This window comes from Desmodus rotundus, chromosome 9 (assembly GCF_022682495.2).
Source record: "Desmodus rotundus isolate HL8 chromosome 9, HLdesRot8A.1, whole genome shotgun sequence".
In the NCBI taxonomy this organism is placed as follows: Eukaryota; Metazoa; Chordata; class Mammalia; order Chiroptera; family Phyllostomidae; genus Desmodus; species Desmodus rotundus.
In genome coordinates, this window is record NC_071395.1 from 86,039,546 (window position 1) to 86,056,478 (window position 16,933).

The window sequence follows — 16,933 nt, forward strand, 5'->3', positions numbered from 1 at the left end:
AGAAATGGAACTTCTATCGTGGGAAGTGCCTTGGCCTGGACCACTGGTTTTCAAACCTTCATGTTCATCACAGTCAGCCGGAGGGCTGGTCAGAAACAGACATGCTGGGCTCCATCCCCGGAGTTGCTCTTTCGGTAGGTCTGAGGTGGAGCCTGAGAACTTGCATGTTTTACTACAAGTTCCCAGGTGACTCCGATGCTGCTGGCCCCACGCCACACTTTAAGAAGCACTAGCCTAAATCACGTAAGTCCTAAGTGACCAAGCCCAGATTAAAACCCAGGTCTGTCCGATTCGAACACGTACACCACTGCCACACTGAGAAGGAACCTGTTACCCTCTTGAGATTTCTCTGCAGCAGAGATGGAAAAGGAGAGCAGGCACCACAGTACCTGCAGAGGGAATGAATCTGCAGTCAACAACTTGGAATGGAATCCCCCTCTCCGCCATGTACCAGCACGTCACTCAATTGACCTGATCCTTCGTATTTTCATCACTGAAGAAAGAATTCCACTGCCATCACCCTCACCAACCCCACTGAGCTGTCTGAAGATGCAAAGTGACAGAACCACCGTAAAAGAATTGGCTAAGCCCGGACGTACGGCCACACATGTTGTTTGCTACTTTATTAGGCATCAGGGCAGAAGGAGAGTAAAGATGAACACAACAACAAAAACCAAAAATATGTCAGAGAGCGATCTGGTCTTTAGTTTAAGAGCTGAGACTACGTAAAAGGAAATGCCAGACACAATAAAGAAGCCTGTGAGGGGCTCCAGCTCAGTCCTCTCAAAGGTGAAGGCCCCAGCGCTTTTCAGAGGAGGGCCACTGACACATTTTCCCAGTAGGGTTTTTTTTCAGCTGAAAAAGTAAACATCCTCTTTCGTCAAGAGACATTCTTTTGATGAATATTTGAAAAAGGATTACTCAACAAGTATTCTAATGTAGTTATTTTTTGAATAGTAACAGTTGAAAAGTAAAAAAAAATATATAGTTAAGACTTCTTCCTCCATGAAAACTTTCATTCTAAATACCTGCATTACCAAACAGGAATTTCTAACTAGCCAAGTTAATATGCACTGGCACGAAGAAACGGGGCTATTTTAGATCAGGTTAAACAAGAAGAGCCTTTTTACTAAACTAAGAAATCTGTCAAGAACCACAGGGCTCTGCTGTCACTTACAAATGGCTTACTCGGTATTAGTTCAGTATTTGGTATTGAAGCCAACAGACTTCCCTGTGTGAGGAGGACCATACAGGGTGAGTGCACGCTCCCCATTCATGAAACGTTACTTGCCTTGGACTGGGGTTATACTTGCTCAGGGAAGTGAAGTCTGTATTGATTTACACGTTTAAAGTTCTGTCCGTGCTTGTAAGCTGTTGATAAAAATGACAAATCTCTGCTGGTGCAGCTGGGGTTCCGCCTGTTCGACAAACTGCATAAATCTTTTCTCTTTCTGATTTGCTGGAATTTACTCTTTCCATGTCTTCATAAAGAAAGTACAATTTAATGCTTGGTGTGCAAAATAGAATACTACACAGAAATCAATAATGGGATTTCAGAGAGCAGGGTTCAGCGGTTTGATTCTGTCTTGTTTCAATGACTGAACACTTCTCAGCCTTTCACTTGGAGTTGTGTACACGGGTTTCGTGACTGGTGGGCGTATAATCCAAATTATATGTTAATATAACTTAAGATATCTAATAATAAAACAAATAAGAATTTATGGGGAACTGTGGTTCTTTAAAAAGCATACATTAGTGGTTAAAAACACATATTATAGAGAAAGACTGACTGGTCCAAAATTAGCAATGCCATTTTCCAGCTGTGTGACCCTGAAAATATAACATGCCCTCTCTGTTTTCTTGAAACCTTCATGGGGATGAAGAATGAATATTTGTAAAGCACCGAGGATGAGGCACAGCAGGGAGTTAGCGCCCTGTGCTTGTTAAATAAATATCAGTCAGTACACTGAAAATGTCTCTGCTGTGAAGTGGCACTTCTGTCACTGATAGAGGAATGTCTTCCTAAGTTTCTCCCTATAGCCTCATGTAAGTCATGGAATAATCACCAAAAATATCCTCTTTTCTTGACTTTGGCAACAGAACATTTGCGATGTGGAGGCAAACCTTCGATGAAACGAAGAGGCTGCTCATCCTCCAGACACTGTCTTCCCGAGATGGAGAACACGTGAAGTCTTTGAACTACGCCAAGTCTGCCCTTCAGACAGCACTGATGGGAAACCGAGGCAGAAGATTAAGGAGAGAGAGGTACTCAGACATAACCCTACAAAGAAATGGCAGGGAAAACCTACGCAAGGCAATGCAGGTACACAGGCAGCTTTCACAGTACAGCTTTGGCATAATATTTTGAGGCTATTTCCTATTTTTGATGCTTTTTAAAAAAATAGTGGATGACGAATTTTGCTACCATCAGTGTATCTGTTATTTTTCTCAGCTTAAAGAGGAGCCAGTTATGCTTGAGCAGGACAAACGCCATCTCTGGAAGAATGGCTGGCGACACACGCACAGGCGTGGTTGCAGGGACGAAGGAAGGACTGGGCTGCCCGGGGCATTTGGTTGCTATCCGTTCAGCACCACCTCTTTCCCAAGCAAAATACACAAAAACCAAGGGGCCTCAGGGAATCTAAGCTCTTTAAATATCTAGAATGAACTTATTTCCAGTGTTTACTTTTAAAAACAGAGGTAATCTAATGTCAAATAGCCAACATGCGACTCTGAAAAACTATTAAAACTTCAACGCTGCCAAAGCTCGTTCATGTGCATTCATCCTGTAAAAGTGGCAAAGCAGTTCTATCAATAATGCACGTCAGGGGGGTCAAGGCTCTCTCCCACCACACAGGTAGCTTTGGAGGCAGGAACTATGTCTGAATCGTTTGGTTCATATCCTGAATGGCAGGTGTCAGAGGTGATAGATTTGTATTGCTTTATTTTAGCTCAACTAGGACTGCACGTCCCAGAATTCCATTCCCTTCACAGTTCCAGGTTAGCCTGGGCCATGGAGACATTTTGCATGACATAAGGCAGAAGTGACCTAATAGCCACATTCTTTTTACATCAGGTCAGCGAAGGGCAAGAGGCAGAGTGTGGCCGCTCATGCAGGTTGTCGCTGACTGTTGGATCATACTGTTGGCCCAGGGCCGCTGGTGAGTGAGTCATGGTCCCCACTGGGTCTCCTCCTTCAGTTCTTATGACTGCTGGGTTTCATGATGGAGGGCACTCCTGTTGGCTTCCCCTGCTGGCCACCCCCATTAACTAATTGGAGGCTCAAGGATTCGGACAGGGGCTCCATTTCACCCTGGTGGCCCTGGCCAATCTTTCCTAGTTCCCACTTGTTGCCTCTCTCCACTTTGCATCCATCTGTTCTTCCAACTACCTGCCTCAGAGCTTCAGGCCCAGCGCCAGACACAGAAGCAACAGCTTTACATAGATTGTGTGACCCATTATACAAGGTCAAATTTTATCATAATCCTGTGATAAATATATATTAATAGGCTTAATCATTGGGGCTTCATTAGTGAAGCAGAACCAATAGGAAATGTCACGTTTATTATATAGATGAGGAAACTGACTATGGATGGTTATTACTGCTGCACTGTGATGTGTCTTTCGGTCTACCCACTTATCACTCGGTATATAGAGGAAATGAGCCTTTGTAGGCAAATTCCTAAAACCATCTAAAACACTCCATTCAGGTGTGCAAAGATATTCTGAGCATCTACTCCACAACAGAGTGGCACCAAGTTAACAGTAATACAGTTTGGGACAATAAAATCCGGGGAATGAATGACTTCAAAGGAAATAGAGCCCTGATAAGCAATGACCAAGTTCTTTGTGTTAGAGACAGTTGTATTCATTGGAAGAATGTACCTGGCATTGGAACCAAAATGTCCTCTGTAAAGTAGGAAAACATCACTAATTCACTTCTTTGATCTCTTCCCCACTCTCCATACTTCCTGTTGAATTCACTTCCTTTGCCAGAATCTGTCCCAGGTAATGGGGAACTAGCTCAGTTTTAGAACTACAGTCCTGAGTAATTTGGGGGTGTACGGGTGAACACTATAAGCAGCCTTTCATGTAAGCTACTACCTAGGTCTTACTCGCTCCTTTAACCCGCTTGTTACTACTCTGCCTTCACCCTCACACCAAGAACCCCGCACACCAGCCACATGGAACTTCTCACATCTTCCCAAACACATTAGGTTTTTTATAAACCAGATGGACATCTCTCCTTTCTTCTAAAATACAAGTGTGACTTCCACTGTAAGATCTCCCTCAATTCCCCAGGCATGGCTAGAATTTCTGCTCATGTCCTCCTTTGCTAGGCACCGACTTTCCCAATGGCAAGGAACTGGTGGCTTGGTCTTATATATCTAGCGCCAAATGGGATGAGTATTTCACACCTACTTAAAGAAAGGACCTGCCATTTGTTCAGGTCACCAACAGTCTGTCTACTAGATGTTAGTGGGGTCACTGAAGGCTCTTATTTTGATGCCCTAAAATAACCAGGTGTACAATATGGAAATAATGGTATAGTGATTCTCAGGATATTACTTTGTTCATAATTAAGAGTCACTTACTTTCCACACAAAAGGAAGCATGGGCATTCTAAACAGCTAGTGTCTACAGGACCTGTTTTGGACTTCTTCTCACCTCCTGGCTTTGCTCACTCTGTATTCCTGTGCTTCTGCTGCAAAAGCTGCTCCAACAGATCACAAATTCCATGCACAACTGGAGAAACGGTATCCACCCTTCACACCAGGAAGATGGACTTGTGCAGGCGAAGCACACGAAACATGTTCTTCTTAGGACAGCATAGTGCAGGGAAATATTGTCCTGATTTCTATTGTACTTCCTTCCCATGAGCATAAATCACAGCATGTTTGCTTCTGTTTGGTTTTGTACAAGTCTGCTTGTTTGTGATTTTGCCTTGTTCAGTGTTATTTCTCATAATATTTCTTTAGCTTTTAAACTCCTGAGGCCAATGGTGTAATCTTATCATCAGCTCAATATTGCTATCTAATACAGTTAAATAAAACTTTAGTCATAAGGAAATGACACAACCTCCTATTCCCACAAAGCCTAAATTTAAATATGTGTAACTCATAAGTCTTAGGTAATTCGTTCAAATTAGTCATACACTTTCCCGTGAGTGTTCTCTAACCACCCACAAAGTTGGTTCAATTCTGACCGTAACAAAAGGCAAGTAAACACACAAAGGAGCAAGCTTCTTGATGTGACAAGCCTGGTGTCTAATTACAGTCTCTAATGTTCTGGCACCTTTTCAAATGTTAGTTGCATGTCTGCGGAAGGATTTTACAGTGCCGTCTATAAATAGAATCCAACGGCACATCATGAGAACGCTGTAAGATGATTGAGCGTGACTTGTAGGCAAGTGCTGGTTGGTGAGAGCTATTACGCTATTGTTCAGCTGACTCAATGTTCTTCTGGCTTCTGCACAGGAGAACCTTGAATCAGAGGCTGACTGAACAATTTCTGTGGTCCAGCCATTATGCCAGGTGCCTTGTTTTGTGAAGTTACCTTGGAACACTTATCCCAATGCAGAGACAGAATGTGCTGAACTGCCCATTGTTGGAACAGTCTCACGTGGGATGGGAAGAGTACAGATTTTTGAAAAGATTGGCCATGTTTGTGGGTGAGCAGATGTTTTCCTGGGGCACAGCCAACTAACTAACCAAGTAGTAATCTAACCCAAGAATTTAGTCTCACAAAAATCATCCTTTAATAGAGCTTCTCAAAATTTTCCATAAAAAAGTGAGAAAACAGAAGAGAAATGCACCTATAATCTTTGTCTCTACCCAAAACCCTGGGAGATAAAGAATATAAGACAAAGAACTATACCCCAAGTTCAAAATATTCCAGTATTAAGAGTGTTTTCTCTCAATGTATGCTACTTTTGAATTCTGACATTATATATGTATATATATGTGTGCAAACATACATATGTGTATATAATGTAAACATATATACATATATGCACACATATATCCACACGTGTGCACACATGTGGGCATATATCAGAATGTATATGTATATACATGCACATGTATACATATACATGTGCGTGTATATATATCAGAATACCTTCATTACAAAAATAATTATTGAAACTGCTTATCAGTTAAATTATTTAATTCTTCTTCTTTTCCATCCAAATTGTTAAGTAAATGCTTCCAAAAGGCATGCCATGTGTGGGGAATCATTCCCAGCATGGGAAATGTGGCTCAGCCCCCACTCAGAAAAGCCAGTGGGGAGCGAGGTTAGCGGGCAGGACCCACGTCCATGGATAGGTTCTCCAGTGGGAAATCAGGCCTGCATTGTACCTAGGCTGCTATGAGACTTGCTTTTGCTAAAACTCCCTCACCCTGAATTGAGGCAGCAAATGTTTACTGAGTATCTTTAACTTCTAAAGTCTGTGCTAAACCACCCAAGTATGGAATGTGACCAGTTTCCCCCTTGAGCTGTAACATCTTTCTCTTTTAAGTAATTAGCAGTATTGTCCTTTGTTATCCTTAAAAGGTAATCACCTGTGGTGAACCCGTGCATAGTAAATGAGGGCCATCCTACATGTAATGTGCCCAGAAAAGCAATAAAAGCCTGTCCAGGCAGGGGTCGGCTGTCTCTCTTGGGCTCTCTCTAGCCCTCTCACCCTCTCTCACTTAGACAGTGGCCATGCCGTCCCTTTTCCTCCACAGGATTTCTGGAGTCCGTGTGTATTTGTCTATTGCCGCCACAACACCGGATCCTGTGGGCCGGGATCCGCGTCAGCCATGTGCATCTCGTGGCTCCTCCTAGCTCCCGGCTAATTGCTGCTATTGTGAAGATGATTATTTGCAGGCAGGACTCAGACACATAAAAAATAAACTACATAAAAGTACATGAGAGAATACAGGAGAGCCTGAGTACATGGCAGAGGAAGCAAAGCCAATGGAAGGGGAGACAATGCCACTAGAAGGCTGTCCCGTGGGAGCCCTTTACACTGACCTGCTCTTTGCCTCAGTGGAAAGAAGTCACTTCCCTTTTGCCCAAATCGCATTTGGAATTCAGACAAGACTGAGTCTGAATCTTAGACTTGAAGAAGTTACATGACTTTTCCAGGACTACACAGCCACAAAGTGGAAAATCTAAGCTTGCTCTGTAAAATGAATGCAATAGCTCTTCTCAAAGTTGAGATGAAGATCCAATGAATAGAGTATTTAAGCACCCAGAACATAGTAAGCACAAAAATGCTTATCTCTTCATCTCGCCACACAAAAAGTTATAATCTATCTGATGCCTAAAATCATGACATTTTCCATCCTGTATTCCCAGCGTTAGGGTTGAGGCCACTTTTCCTGGAACAAGGAAGCAACAGAATACTCAGGTAAAAACTCATATGAGACAAAAAGTGAAGAGTTTGTTCAAATGGTGGGTTTTTCAAATGCAAAAAAGAGAAGGTTCCACTAACTATATGGGTTGTTTTGGTACAAAATATTTACTCTGAATACCCTTTATATATCTGTTTTATATTGTTTTCCACACAACTGCACTTTTTGCCAAGTCATAATTTTCAACTAATATATATCCAAGCCTTAACTTGAACTCACCATTAACATGTGTAATGAAAGAAACATATTTTTCAAAGTCCTTGAAAACTTGTTCCCTTGCAAGTCCCAAAGTGCTAATTTAGGAAAATGCATTAAAATACCTTATTGAGTGCCCCGCCCACTACATTCTTTTCCTCCAGTGTCAAATGTTGTCACGGGCTTGTTTTGTATGAGACTAATGTCTCAGATTTACCACAATTCGCATATCCTCATGTTCTAAAAATAAAGTCAAGCAGGAATTTCACCAGTTACTCTAGTTCCCTTGCTGTCCGTCTGTCTCTGCCTCTCTGTTTCTGTCTCTCTCTTCTCCTAATGTGAACTGAATTGAACTCTACACCGAGTTCACCCTTAAACTTCTTTTTGGCTTCATTTAAGAACCCCTTACATGGTATTCTACAAAACAGCTATGGTATAGACACTACACTCCATGTCACTTTATTGCTTAAAATCCAACACAGAGAATGGTTTGTTTACACTCCCCAAAGGAAAATGGCAAAGATACATTCATGTTTTCCTTCTTCCTAAGGGTCTGACTCTTGTAGCTAATATTCAGCAGACTCTTGTAGCTATAAGGCTAATATTCAGCAGAGACATGCCAGTCCCTTTTTCATGAAGCTCTTTCTGTTCATATGACACATAAGAGTGTAAAGCACATGATTGAAATCATCCTATTTGTAGTAAAATTCTTACTTACCACCTTTACCCACCAACAAGGGACACAGCTCAATTATATACATTACAGAAGTCATGGTAGCCAGGGAGAAGGGATCGAAAGATCTATACTTGTCTGAATAAATACCCAGGGAAGAAGTTCTACAATTTTAATGGACAAGAAAAAAAGCTGTAGAGAGAGGAAAGTGATTACAACAGAAAAAAATTCTTTACTTCTGATTTATGTTAAAATCAGTCTAGAAAGTGGATGTTTTTATTCCCTCATATCATTACATACAATTCTCAGAAAAATTAACCAATTTTTCTTGAAGTTTTTTTAGGTGGTATGTAGATGCATATTTCAATGCTTGAAGCTCTATATTCATAAGACAGGATGTAATAATTTGCTTCTGAAAGGAATTATAGAATACTCCATCTGGTATTGAATATGGAATATGATGAAGTCACTTTTAGACACTACACATATAATGGCACAAAGAGTGTTAATAAATTCTGGAAAGACCAATTTGAAACAACTTTTGACAAAATCTTCAAAGCACTCAAGAGATAACACATTGACTCCTACCTACCTGAAGCACTTGGATGGGAAACGAAATTACCTTTATCGCATTTAACTCAACATTTGTATTTACACTGCTGGACTAAGCACTGCTGCTCCCTAAACAGAATCCAGCATGAACAAACCGCAGGCTGCACGACCCTGTACCATAACAAAAATAGAACAAAGCTTACCTTTATTCACTCTCCCCACAGAAGATCTGTGAGCTGGGTGCTCACAGCTGAGCACTGGTAAAAAACGTTCTCTGGTTAATAATAAAGGAAAGAAAAGGTCCAGACACCAAGAACCTGGGTTAACCATTGACATTGTTTGTTCCTACAATTCCACCCAGGGAATCTACATAGGGAGCCCTTGGCATCTTATAAAGTGGACGATAGCCAGTCAACTGAGACTGAGGTTACCTCCCCACCTCTGTACCTCTGGAGAAGGTACAGCGTGAAGGTCATTCAAGCAAACTCTGACTAAGTTTTCACTCGGTCAGGGATACAAAGGAGGAAGATTTTTCTGGGCCAGAAATATGCTCACCATGCCAGTAAATGACTCAAATATTTACAAACGGGGGTGCTGGGAGCTCACCTAGGTAACTCTCCCTGCCGGCTTTCAGGCTTTGAGCAATGCAAAGAAACTCTTTTTAACCAGAACTCTTTGTCTGCATCTTATTAGCAGGTGAGAATTGAGATCGCATGCCAATGAAAACTGAGACAAGACAACCAGAAATAACTAAGTGTCCATCCCTGCTTTTATTCAACATGCCTTTAATGATTATTTACCAAGTGCTGCCCAGTTCCAAAGAAGCCCTGAGAAATAGGAGAGAGAGATAAGGCTGGAGGGTCCCCCCCTCTCCCAAGCCCAGAATCCCTTGAGATGGAGAAGATAAACACGAGACTGGCTGTGGGCTACGTGAGAACGTGTAGTCTGTGCGCAGACAGCTCTCCACCCCAGCCCCAGTCCTCAGGGGTGAAAAGGAAGGTGGCGGGGGTCATGCAGGTGAGGTGGCTGACTAGAAGTCAGGAAATTGAACGGGTAAGTGTAGAGCTGGTTTTACAATGGGAGCATCAAGAGAAAGTTCCTAAAAATGTGAAAGGCGGTCACCAGAAACTAAGTAATAATTCTAAGCAATTCCAGCCCTGGGGCAGCTGTATCCAGGAGCCCTCAAAAGTGGTAATGTGCTGGGCAAGGAATTAGTATTTTTTCTTTTCTCCAAAGAGCACCGGTAACCAGGGGAGCTGGGAGCCCCATCCAGTTTGGCTGACCCTCCAAACTGAGGGGGCCATTTCTAGGTGCTGACCAAAGTTGCTGTTTGGGGGTTGTCTGCTTCGTGTTTCCATTTTTAAAAATATGAACACTGGAGGAACAAGATTGGATTTCAACATTGGTGTTGTTATTTATTAGTTTTGCAACTTTGGGAGCTGCTTAGCCTGTGTGCACCCCAGTTTCTTCACCTGTAGAAGGGGACAGATAATGACAACAACAACGACAACACAAACACCAGCCTAAGGCAAACCCTTAGTGCTCCAGACCTGGCAGCTGTGGCTCAGGCTTTGACACCCTGACGGACACACAAAATGCAGCCTGTTAGTAACGGGGCGGGGGGGGGGGGGACACTTTGAACCCGCGGAGGGACCAATCTTGTCAATCACCCATAAATGGCAGTAAAGTACTGGACCCCGAGGCTAACTTTTCTGCCAAGACATTTGAACACTGGAGAGATGTCTACATTTTCATACTAATTACAGCAACTTTCATTATGGTTTATCTATAATAAGCCTGACTTGATACTTTAGTATGATCAATTACTCTGCTTAATTACTGGCTTGCTGGAGAGCTGAGCTCCCTTTATCAGTATTCCATCCAAGAGGGCGTTGAAAAGAACACAGTGATGCACACAACTCCCTCTGCTCTGCTAGGTCGGTTTCAGGGAAGGTGGCTGTGTTTGGGTGAGTGCTCGGACTGACCTGAGGAGATGAGGCATCTGAACTGTACAACATGAAAAAGACCACGGAGAAGGCAGCGCAGGAAGCAAGACGGGGAAACTGGACGGCTTCCCAACTCCAGCCAAGTCATGTCATCACAGTGTGGCTTCATCCCTTTGTTTGAAGTAAATTCCCAGAATATCTGACACACCCATACACACATGCAAGTGGAAAAACAGAGACCTTCAGAGTGTCCACAGAGTCCACGTGGCCCTCAAAACCTAAGATATCCAGTGTGTGGCCCTTTACAGAAAACTGCTCGCCAGTCCCTGAGCTTCGTAAGTCATACAATTCACTGTTCTTCAAGACCATGTTCCTCCTTTCTGATTAATGATTATCATATGGGGAACTTCAGGTCAGTCGAATTTCTATCACGTAAAAACCTAGCTTTCTACGTACAATCCAGCAGTCACGCTCCTTGGTCTTCGCCCGAAAGAGTTAAAAGTTTATGTCCACACAAATACCTGCTCGTGGATGTTTATAGCAGCTTCATTCCTAACTGCCAAAACAAAACGTCTTCCTTCAGCGGGTGAATACACCGTGGTGTATCCAGAAAGTGGAATATTATTCAGTGCTGAGGAAGACATGAGCTATCGAGCCATGAAAAGCATGTAGACATAGGTACAGGGAGGGGCAAAAGTAGGTTTACAGTTGTTCATATGGGAAAATAACACAATAACCCATAAATAATAATACAAGAGTAAACTCTGTGTTTCGCACTCACAACTGTGAACCTACTTTTATCCCACCCTGTATTGCTCTACAACTTCCGGAAAAGGTGAACTTAGGGACACAATAAAAAGATCAGGGGGTGGCGGAGGGCCGATAGAGGGAGTGAGGCACAGGCAGGGCACAGAGGGTTTTTAGAGTAGTGCAGACCCTGCATGGTGTTATAATGATGCATACGGTTCCTATAGATTTGTCCAAACCCAAGGGGGAAGCCTAAGGAACACTATGGACTTTGGGTGATGATGAGGAGTCCAGGTGGATTCATCCCTGCTCAAAAATGTATTATTCTGGTGAATGACGTTGGTGATGAAGGAGGTGGTCCATGTGTGGGAGCAGGGGGTACATGGGGCATCTCTATACCTTCCCTCAATTTCTCTGTAAATCTAAAACTGCTTGAAAAACTAAACTCCTAAAAAATCCTATCTTTCCTTCAAGTTTCCTTTCACTAACTCCTTCCTTCCTTGCCTTCTCTAAACACCAATTTATAGTTATTTTTAAAATAATTTTTAAAGAAACAAACTTTCAAAGGCACTCTCCCTTTCAATCTGCATTGTGTGGCTCCTTGTGGCATGTGCCGTCTCCTTCACTGAAGTTTAAACACCAGTGGGTAAGAACTGACTGAGGCGTATTCATGTTTGAATCTGATGAGATGTCTAGCAGAAAGCTGTAGTACAGGAGATACTAAGAAGTAAATGCTTTTCTTAATTAAGCAAGTACACAAAACACTTACTATTTCTCACTGTCCTGACCGTTTCCTCCAGTTCACGGTCTCACTGCGCTCCCTACATTCCTTGTCCATCTCTCACCCTCCGAGAGCCCACAACCCTCTTGCTGCCCAGAGACTCCACACAACATCAGAGTTTTTCCTCTGTCTATCACCCCAGCTCTCAAAATTCTCCTTCACTGGGTCTCATTTCCCCTTGAACAACTCTGTGTTTCACAGTGTTCCAAGCCCCTCAGAACATGCATGGTAAGAAGCAAAGGGGAAAAAAAAGTTAACTAGAATTTACTTCCTCAAGGAGCAGTCCAGTCTAGCATTTTCATAAGCTGATGCACAATATTTCCACAAATTACTTAAATAAAAATGATCAAACTGATGGTGTCATTGGAAAGAGCTTGATCCACTGAATGAACCGTGCTGCCTGCAACAGTCGAGAGCTGCATTGTCCTTCCCAGGGTAATATCCTTCCCCATGGAACTGCCAGCCTCTAAGACACTCCAGCCCAGTGGGTCTCAGGAAGCCTGAGGGCTGGCTTCTGAGTCCCCCTGCCCCAACCCACCCCCATTGCCTGGTGTGATTCACCATATGGTCGTGACCCAAAACCGTGCCTTAAGAGAGCTCTATGAACTGTCAAGCATGCCACAGGTGTGATGAGACACTGAAAGGGGTGTCTAAACATTCGGTACATGTCCCAGTCCTCTGTAAGAAGCGCTTGTACATTGAAAAGTTGCCACCCTCCTGAAGGAAGTATCTTTTCCAGGGAACGGGAGAGGCACCGAAGGTGGCTGACTGGATTTCAGAAGCTGCCCTTGGACTGACCGATTTCACTGTGCATGGCCCCCTCCAGGTCCATCCACACGGTCACAAATGCCAAGATGCCCTTTTTATGGCCAAGCAATACATCAGTAGGAGAAAGACAAATACCATACGATTTCACTTATTTGTGGAATCTAAAGAACAATGTAGGTGAACAAACAAAACAGGAATGGACTCATAGACACAGAGAACAGACTGACAGCTGTCAGAGGGGAGGGAAATTGGGGGACTGGGCAAAAGGATGAAGGGACTGAGAAGTACAGATTGGCAGTTACAAAATGGTCATGGGGACGGAAAGCACAGCATAGGGAATGTAGTAATAACTGTGTGTGGTGCCGGGTGGGTGCTGGAAATGTCTGGGGGGCCACTTTGGAAAGAATATGATTGCCTAACCACTATGCTGTACACCTGAAACTAATATAAAATAACACTGAGTGCAAGCAGTAATTGAAATACTTCTAAAAAATGTAAAAGGTGCCCTCTTTTGAAAGACTATGTTACTTTTAATTCTATCTTTACCTTAATAGGTCAAGCCCCAAACCCCTAACTTACTACATTACCACACTGAAGACTTCATGAGGAAACACTTGAGGGAGATTAATTTTCCTGCATAAGTTTTTCAATTCTTCTTCAATGTTCATATGGAGGCATAATCCTCTCCTCCTTTTGCCCCTCTTAGACTCTTTCAAACTACAGGGATAAATGGTAAAAAGGGAGGCCCTTGTTGCCTCCCTTTCTGCCAAGAGATTTTTTTTTTCCCCTAACACTTTCCTTTCCCCCACCCCAATAAGAATTAAAAGTGATATTTCTTTTGACAGCTGGTAACTAATCCCACCTTAGCAGGAAGGAGAACAGGAAGCCAGCAAAGGAATTTTCCATTCCTATGTCTCTTCTAATTTTTTTCCACATCAGGTACTTTTCAAAATCTAGACATTTCCAGGAGTCTGTATAGCTTCTTGTTTTGTCTAGCGGAGTCACGTGTTCTTCCACTTCTCCTGTGCGGAGGAGAAACCTGACTGGGCTGATGTTTGTATTTGGAGAAGGGAGAACTTGAGAACTTTTGAATCTCCTAAGGAAATATAACTGAAATGTGATGCCTTTGCTTATGCAGATGGGATTTTTCCTTGGTAAAGATCAAGTTCACACAGCTAGTCTCTCAAACCACAAATCAAAAAGCCCCATATCATAATAACTACAACTCCGACTCAAAGTTTCTGCTCAACTGTCTTTTGCCTGCCTGCCTGCCTGCCTGCCTTTGTTTCCTCCTTTCTTTTCTGTTTAAATACTCAAGGGCTCTCTGCATATTATGACGTTCCGAGTCCACCAGAATGTATATGATAAAAAGCAGGGGGAAAGGAATCAACTTGAATTTGCTTCCTCAAACAGTAATCCAGTTCAGCACTTTCATAAGAAAGATAATGCACAATATTGCAGTAAATTATTTTTTAAATGATGAAATTACAGTTTCTTAAAGGTGGTGATTCGTACAAAATGTGAATCAAATGTATATGTGTAAGTTGGTGTCATTTGAAATGAGACAATTAAATTAAGATGATGTCTACTGCATCATGCTAGTTTCCGTATAAGTAACTAAAAAACTGAAGTAGATTTTTTCTGAAATTTTCCAACTGTATAATTTTACTGTGGTGATTAAATTAGAACCTAAATAAAAACAACAAGAAACACTTACTGAGTGTATACTAGGAGCAGATACTGTTTTAGACACTTTTTATGTATCCTCACTCATTTTTTCATCTCTAACCAATGGAGAAACTGAGTCAGGGACAAGCATCTTATGTTATCTGCCCAAGGCCCCACGTCTAACAAATAATGGCCCCAGGATATGAACCCAGGTGGTCCGGCTGCTGAACCAGAGCTCACCACCACTCGTTTTTGCCTGCGTGTCAGCCAAACAAATCTGTCCTTGGTCTAATGGTATGTATTGTCTTGACTAGATATCGCCAAAGAGCCCCAGACTGAATTTCATCAACCCCCAAGCAAAAGCAAAACCATTTCAAACTATGGCAACGACAGATTAATTTGGGCTCCTCTAGTTCCTAATAACATCAGCTAATGAAATAACTAAATACAACTAAATTATATGAAAATCTCAAAATCTGAAGTTTAGATTTCACCTATTGGGTAAGGTCATCAGGGAGATGTGGCCACCAGTTTGACCCTCAAGCCGGACCTGGGTGTTCCACTTGCCTTCCCCGAGCTGGAAACTACCCAAGGACACAGCCAGGAGACAAAAATGTGGCGAGGCAACTCTCTGGACTGGCTATGGGACTGACCACTCTATACTAACTTTAGGGCCTCTATGCCAACTTTTAAGACGTGGCCGGCCAGTGCAGGGAGACTATTTGTCTTGTGGCACCCTAGCCAAGCCTGTAAGCAAGCTCTCTTGCTTACTAAACCTGCTGCCTACCATTCTGGAGCGGCCTGCCTCTTCCTTCAGTATCTCCCTGCCCATTGTTTATGGGGCCCAGTTTCCAATTTCACCCAGGAAGCTCCAACAATGTCTCTTTTTGACCGATGTAGAGCTCGGTGCCAAACAAATACATCTAGTAACTTTATTTCTTGGTGTAATATCTTGTATGACTATTTCGTGTGTGCTTAAGGTATCTGCCCCACTCAGAATGCTCCCTGTCTTTCAGGGCCCCCGCCCCAACCCGTTCTGCTGTACTCACAGTGGTGTATGTCCTCGCCTGAGCTCTGGACTTTCCAATAGATCTGATGCGAAGACCACTGACTGCCATCTCCTTCTTCCTGGTCCTGTCAGCCCCTGACTGTTTCATACTATGCATCTTCTTCCTAGAAGCAAGTCCATTCTGCCTATTTTTTTAATGAACTTGTTCAAGTACACTCAAATTACTAGGATGTGTGGGTCAGTCACACAGCAAAAATCAAACATCGCTAAACTACAGCAACTCCTTGAAGTATTTCACTGATCCTTACATCTGTTATGTAGTAGAGTAGATACAGAATTAGAATTTCTGCATTTTTCTACAAGAGATAGAAAGGCAGGGAGGATGGAGGGAGGGAGCAGGGAAAAGGAACAGGAAGGGAAGGAGATAGGAAAGGATCCTCATCTTTTAAAATTTAGGCCCGGATATGTATACATACATTAGAATTTGATTTAAATACATTGACGAAGCACCTGCTGTAATCCACGGAATATGCTAAACATCACAGCTGCAAACTTGGAGAAGACGTAGCTCCCAGTCTGCCCTCAGGGAGTTACTAGTTTAGTAGGACAATAAAATAAGTATTTAAAAAAAACAACAAAACTGCTGGATTTTAGGTAATAGGAATGATTGAAAGAAGCACAAACCATTTGCTATGCAACCAGAGTAAGGATAATTCCATCCACTGATGGAAATCAGCAAAAGTTCCACGCAAGTGGTAATTTCACAATGAGCCAATAAACTTTCAAGAGGTTGAGAAGCTTATGAATGCACTCTGAACCTAAAGAAAAGCAGGAACAAAGACAAAACAGAGAAACGATTGGAGAAAGCATGGTGCTGCAGATTGCTCATGGTTTGGGACGCCTATTACGAAGCAGACAGAAAACAGTGACGGGGGCTAGATCACCAGATGGGACTCATGTACTTGATTTGGTAGGCAATGGTGAGCCCCTGAAGGCCAGGGTCAGAATTGTGAATCTGGCCCATAGGTGGCTCAGTTTGAGTGGAAAAAGACCGGTGGGGGTTGGGAGTACAAAAGGGAAAAATAAATGAGAAAGAATAAGTTAGTAATGAGCGTTGAGGTTAGCAGACAGAGATAGAATGAGGCAGACATAAATGGAATAGCTTGCCTTTATGCTATTTAGCAGCTGATA

At 42.7% G+C, this 16,933-nt stretch overlaps 1 protein-coding gene across 3 annotated transcripts in view; it reads right to left on the reverse strand.

Annotated features, from left to right (window-relative positions):
* Nucleotides 1-9,218, reverse strand: part of KCNJ16 (potassium inwardly rectifying channel subfamily J member 16) — a 45,130-nt gene extending 35,912 nt beyond the window's left edge. For 2 of the 3 annotated variants that reach the window (XM_045182438.3, XM_053911548.2), the window contains exon 1: nucleotides 9,027-9,217. The gene's annotated coding sequence lies outside the window, so the exon portion shown is untranslated. Of the gene's footprint in view, nucleotides 1-9,026 lie in introns of all 3 variants that reach the window. The other variant, XM_024573296.4, reaches the window with a different exon arrangement.
* Between the last annotated feature and the right edge of the window lie 7,715 nt (nucleotides 9,219-16,933).